General features: G+C 43.1%; 1 protein-coding gene across 4 annotated transcripts in view; it reads left to right on the top strand.

Annotated features, from left to right (window-relative positions):
* Positions 1-1,987: 1,987 nt before the first annotated feature.
* The window catches only part of WIPF3 (WAS/WASL interacting protein family member 3), a 39,070-nt gene continuing 34,598 nt past the window's right edge, over positions 1,988-6,459 (top strand). For 2 of the 4 annotated variants that reach the window (XM_021538059.3, XM_077787360.1), the window contains exon 1: positions 3,213-3,626. The gene's annotated coding sequence lies outside the window, so the exon portion shown is untranslated. Of the gene's footprint in view, positions 2,073-2,307; positions 2,398-3,212; positions 3,627-6,459 lie in introns of those variants that run through there. The other 2 variants (XM_031503864.2, XM_031503866.2) reach the window with 2 other exon arrangements.

Here is a 6,459-nt window from a genome sequence, read left to right as displayed (position 1 = left end):
TTTCAGTATATAAAACACTTCACATAATCTTAAATTGGTAGATAATAAAACCCAGGAAAAGCACATCCTATATGATAATGCAGGGTCAGTTTTGTCCCTGCTGCATTACCCTTTCTGCGATCTTGGATACAGCTGGGAGTAAGACAAGCAGGCAAAGGAGGAGGAGGAGAATTACGTGTGGAAAACCAGAAGAAATGAGTGTTTCAGTGCACTGGCCTTCACAGAACTCCTTGAAGTTTGTGCAGAAGTCTTTGGCCTCTTCCACTGCCATTGAGTACTCCAGTGCCTTCCTTTGAATTTAGCATTGGAAAGGGAACACCTTTTTCCTTTTTCCTTTCCATCTACATCTCCCAAAGACCAAACATAAAAAGAAGACTTTCATAACTCCTAGGCATGCAATTCAGTAGAATTCTCTGAATGAAATATAATGTGTGACAAGTTTCTGTAACTAGCCAAGAGGCAGTGGTACCTACTGCAGTGTTTTAAATGTGGGCAAACAGGAAAAGCTGATTGTTTCAGACCACACCAGTGTGCAACCTTTGTACTAGATCAGTCCAGCCCCATAGGTAGAAATGGTTGCTGCTGCACTGGACAAATTCTGCAGAAATTATGTGGACCTTATTGGGAAATGAAAGAAATTAAATGAAAAAAAACAGGACAAAAGCAGGTTTTTTTTTCCCTGTAGCTCTTGCAGCCTGTTCCTCTGAAGTTCCTTTTCTATCTTATCCAAAAGGTGGACAAAGTTCATTTCAGCATTAGCAATCTAAAATAAAATCTCAGCTGAGACTAATTTGCATGAATAATGAAAGCAGTTTTCAAATGTGGTATTATATATACTTTTTTAAAGTAAATGCTGACATTTTAATTTTTCTGGAGCACTACCTATGACCCTCTTGGCTTTGTTTTTTGCATTGAAGTTCAAACTAGTGACAAGCTGGAAATGGGTTTAGAGCTCCCTGACTGCTGTGGAAGCAACTGGGGCAGATACTTACGACTGAAAATTATTTAGTCAGGCAAGAAATCAGGAGGGTATTTTCGGAATAATAAATCAAACTCACACCTCTGGGCAGACAGGACATGAAGATCTAGAGCACTGATTTTTGTGCCCTTGCCCTGATGAGCAGAAGTGCCACAACAGCCCATTGTTAACTTTCCACCCATCTCAGGCTGACATTGCCATCATTCAGGTCCAAGTGACATTGATTTGTCTGGATGGCTTTATAAAAAGCAAGGCAGAAATTTTCAGAGAAATCCTGTGAAGATGGGCTTGCCTCTCAGCCATCTGAAAACACCTTCCAAAGACTGCTGGGCAGACCAGAGCCCACATTATGATTTTTAACTTATTCATCAGCATCATCATTTCTGAGACACTCGCACATGACAAACTCGGGGTGCCCCATTCCTCCAGCTGTCTAGGAGGCTGTTCTACTGCAAGTTCCTTGTCCTGACAGAAACATGGAAGGCTCATTAGGGCAAGACTTAAACTTTCCCATCTTCAAGCAGCCTTGGAATAAATCCAGAAGAAAACAAGATTTTTTTTTTTTTTTTTTCTAGTGCACAATCAGGGGTACAAAAGCCAAGGCTACCCAGCCAACTACAAGTGCAAGGGCACTGCAGGACAGAAGTGTTTTGGCAGGTGGACATATTTGGGCAGGGGGACAGGGTAGTGCCATCTTTCCTCCGTGCCATGGGGCAGCATTGTGGCATTCACGTGGGCTTTTAAAAGTAGCTTTGGCTCTGCCGAGGCACCAGCATGTGGGAGGGTGCGCCAGGCTGCAGCTGGACTTCACCCTCGCACCAAAGCTGCAGCGCTCCAGGAGCGGGGATGGAAAGCGCGGCCCGCGGGTGGGCGGGGTGTTTACGTGTGTGCACGTGTGTTAAATTACTACTTTTAAATATATATCTTTATTTTTATTCCCTCGTGAAGTCCGGGGCGGGCTTTTTTCCCTCGGGATCTTAAGATCCCTGCTCTCCTTTCCCCGCCCCCGCCAGGGGGGACGGGCGGCCGCCGTACCTGGCGCCCTCTGCCCGGGAGGAGCCGCCCCAGCCCCGACGGCACCGGCGCCGAGCAGGTGGGCGCGGCGGGGCGCGGCGGGGCTGGGGGTCCCCGGCGGTCCCCGGGGGTCTCCGGGCCCCTCACAGCTCGGCCAGCCGCAGCGCCGGGCGGGGGCGCGGCCGCCGCCTTCCCTCGGTCCTGGCCGGGACTTCCCCGGTGCCGCGGGGTCAGAGACGACTCGGCGGGCAAAGTTGGTGCTGCGGCTCGGCCCCGGCCCCGGCCCGGCCCCGGCCCCGGCCCCGGCCCCGGGCCGGCCGGCGGGGCAGCGAGGGCGCGGGGTGACGGCGGCACCCGCGGCCCCGGGATGCGGTACTCCCGGCGGCGGAGGAAGCGTGGCTGAGGTCAGGCACGGGCTGTGCGCGGTGCTGCTCTGTTTTGTCAAGCAGAGGGTTGTTCTCCGGCGGAGGTGGATGGCAAGAAGTTTTGTTTTTTTGGTTTTTTTTTTTTTTCCTAGTTCTCGTCCTTGAAGTAGATGTGCTGGAATAGGTCAGCCGAGAAAACGGGACCGAGTGATTGTAAAAAGTACCGTGTATTAAATATTCGTGTACATATTGGAGGGAGAATGCTGAAGAAATGTTGGAAAGAAGCTCTTAAAGGTTTAATAATAATTAACATGGATAGAATTGAGAATAAAATCTAGTGACATTCGCATCAGCCTGCTGGCGCTAATTCAGAGCGACAGGGAATGTGTTGGTAAAGGATAGCACGCAGATTTTTTATTTCTGTTTGGATATGCTCAAAGTTTGCAAAGACATAGGGATGATGGATTATGTGACAGCCTGCATCTCTGGGGCTGTGAAGGGGGACTGGGCTTGTGTTGCTCAAGAAATTCAGGAGTTTGAGAACAGGGAGGACACATGAGACCAGCATGCTTTTGTTTATTTTGGTTCTGAAAGTGGAATATTACTAAGCAAGGTTTCTGAAAGATAGCAAAATAAGTCTGATTTAGGAGAGGAAACATTGATATAAGGTAAAGTTTGATGATTTCCACACAGAACAGTCTTGGAGTGGTCTGGATTTATGGGCTGAAATCTGGAAGTGCTCCTTCTGATTAACACAGTAGCATATTGCTGAAACTGTGGTAGCAGTGATACCTGTACTGTGCACGCTGCATGAATCAAGTGGTTGAACTGCTTCCTGATACAATCAGTGTTTTCAGTTTCTCCATCTGTGTATGCAGTACAAGTTCCTGCTCATTTCACAACATGTGTTTGTATAATCTTTGTTAACATCTTCACTTTGCGTGCTTTGTACTGAAGGACAAGCCATAGGGCACATTATCAAGGAAATGAATGCAACTTTCCTGCGTGATGGCAGTCGGGGCTGGGACACTTGTTAGGCATTTGTGTGCGTGGGGATGGTTCCCGTTCGCTGCATGAACCTGTGACCCAAAACAGTTGTCCCGGCTGGAATGCGCAGGGCGGTGCAGGCGCTGCTGCCACCCACGGCTCGTGCGGGACATTGCCCTGCGTGCAGGGGAAAGGTTGAGTCTGCTTTGCTGTCAGGTACCGCCTTCCATGTGCAAGATAACATATGAGGAGCTCAGTGTGCGACCCTTAAAGCAGACTGTGTAAGTGTGTATTTTTTAATTGATAGACTGCTTTGGCTGTTTTGCTGTAGATGATGATGGCAAAGTCGGGGTTAGACTCATAACCAGAAAGAATGCTGTGGGAGTTGATGTTTTTCCTATAGAAGATTCAGGTTAGGGAATGGGGCTTGCAATATAAGTATGAAACTTAAGTATGAAACTTTATTTGTCTTTTTAAATATATCTATTAAAAAGGAATCTATATCATTTTTAATAAAGGATATAGATTCTCTAAAGACAGGGGTGTATAAATAGTTTGACCAGCTTTGCATACAGACTTTGGTTGCTTAGGGGCAGATGCAATGTTTAATTCATTAGCTACAGCGCTCAAGTTATTGCTGGTTTGGATCTATGCCTGAAAATAATTGAGATGCACTTGAAATTCAGTTTCTGTGATCGTACTGCGCTGGAAAGAGCAATATATAACTGTATTTATCAAATCATTGTATAATACAAAGCAACTTCCTCTTTATTTCTCTCACTCCTTCTGCACCTAAAAGAGGAAATATAAATAAAGATCCTGTAACACCTCAGTTTCTGTTTCTGCAGTAGTGGAGTGTACAGTCAATGTTTGGAGTCTGTACATAATGACTACTAAATCTGAACTTGCAGAAAGTATTTAGATAGTTGGTTTGTTAAAAGTAAATCAAAACATAGCACTGTCACATCTCAGCAATCACTCCATAAAAGTCAGCACTGTTTGCTGAATGTCCTAACAAAATATAGCCACATGCTAATAGTTATTAGCATTATTGTCTTTATGCTTAGTAATTTTATTGCTTGATGAGGTCCATATTTTGGGAAACTCGTTGTCCTCTGAAAAGAAGACCTTGAACAGAAAATAATATCTTAGTCATAACAAATAGAAAAATATTTCCACATTTTAAGAGAGAGATGCTGAGAACTCCAAAGTAGAATAAAAAAAATTAACTTATGTTAAGTATTAAAAAGTTTAGTATTAATATTTTAGAATATTTTAGCTCCAAAGAGAAGCAAAACAGTGAAAAGCCTAATATAAAATCTCATTGTTTGTAAGTCATAACACACCTATAATAATTACATTCTGTTTTCAGACACATTTGCTTTTGTAGAAGCTTTTCACTGTGCTCTGTGGCTGGGACTAGCTCTGTTCAGTCATGCAAAGTAGGTGAGACTGGACAGGCTCAGCTTTCTTGCCCTGTAAGTTACTGCTCCTGCATGTGTGTGAGCATCTGCTGCATTATTGCGTGGGTATTTTATGTAGTTCATTTAAGTTCTAATAAATGAGATCACAGATGAAAAGCTGAAGCTTTGGGGAAATTATGCTAGGCTCTGCTGCGCCAGAATAAAAATTCCCATCTTCTTCAGAGTGTATGTGAAATTAGTATCTAAATAAACATAACAATCAAGTGAGATACCCAGTAAAGTCTTTTATCAAGAAGTCTTTAGTACTCACATTACACTGAGTTACCAGTAGCTGCTATGCAGTTTTGAGATGCAGCTTTCTGGACTGCTTTTAACACTGTTCTTATAGATCTTCCTCAATTAATCTGTGTTCTTACACAAAGTAGTTACTGTCTTTGAGAGACTGGAGCTTTCTGAAAATGGGCATATAGTAGAAGAACCTTAATGGTACTTCACAGTTGCTTTTTTATCTGTGGTCATTCTGCATCAGGGTTGTCTGGTGGCTCCATAGCCAGGATGAACAGAGATATAAAGAGTGCTATACTTGCAAACAGAATAAAATGTCCTTGCAGCTTCCAGATTGGAAAGAAAGAAACTGTATTTTCAGACAAAATTGTAATTTTTTTTTTAATACACCTACCTTAATTTCACTTCTGAGTATTGTGAAGTGGACTCATTCAGTATTACATACATGACAGCTGTAAAGCTGCCTTTTGATTGCTTTGAAAGAATGTGAAACAGCTAAAGGATTTTCACAAGATGCAAAAAGCATGTTTTCATGCCATGGCAATTGAAACAACAGCTGAAGCGGATTTCACTACCAGAAATATCTCTCTCTCAAATAAGATCATGCATGGAGAGCCTAATTCTTCTGTGCATTGACCCTGTGTCATCTTTCCTTGTTGTTACAAATAGATAGATAACTCTCTGTGATGCTAATGGTGTCACTCTGCAGCCAGCCCAGGCAGAGCAGAGCATCATAGCAGCTATGCTATAGCTACAGTGTAAGTGCTAAAGTGAAAAGTGGGGGAAAACTGGGCCAAAAGTCCCTACATTATTAAATTCACTAAGCATAAGAACAGAAAATTCAGCATGAAAGTGCTTGCTCAGTCTTGACCCTGTTCTTAAAAGTGTCTAAGAAAACTAAACAAAATGTGTCTGCTTTGCAGCTTCTGTGTAATGGATATTCTATATACTCCATTTACCCTGGTGGCAACTACCATGACTGCCTTGATAAATGGATGTGTTGGCTAGAAATTATAGCATTTCTGCTTCATTCATAAGAGAGGGGTAAAATGAAGGAAGTGAATGAATAGGTTTAGAGATAGTAACCCCTTTGTGTTGGTGCCTTTCACAAGCCATACACAGGTCTGTAAATACCATTTAACTTCTAGTTACTATATCAGGTTTTCCTCTTTTCATTATAAGTAACAAATAAAAAGAGAAGACCAGAATATAGTACTGAATCTCAACGGAGGTTATGCGGTCTTTTGTTCCTCTTTCGTATCCTATTGTTTTAAAGCTGTTATGTTACTACTTTCCTAAGTGGCATCGTTTTGTGTGAGAGAAAAATATGTATGCAGCAGCACTACTGATGTGTATAAAATAATCCTGACAGGCTTTTGGCTTTTGTCCAAGTCAGTTACACATT

The sequence above is a fragment of the Lonchura striata genome, chromosome 1 (genome assembly GCF_046129695.1).
Source record: "Lonchura striata isolate bLonStr1 chromosome 1, bLonStr1.mat, whole genome shotgun sequence".
Lineage (NCBI taxonomy): Eukaryota > Metazoa > Chordata > Aves > Passeriformes > Estrildidae > Lonchura > Lonchura striata.
The sequence above is the reverse complement of the archived record's forward strand: the minus strand, read 5'-3'. Positions and strand labels throughout refer to the sequence as shown.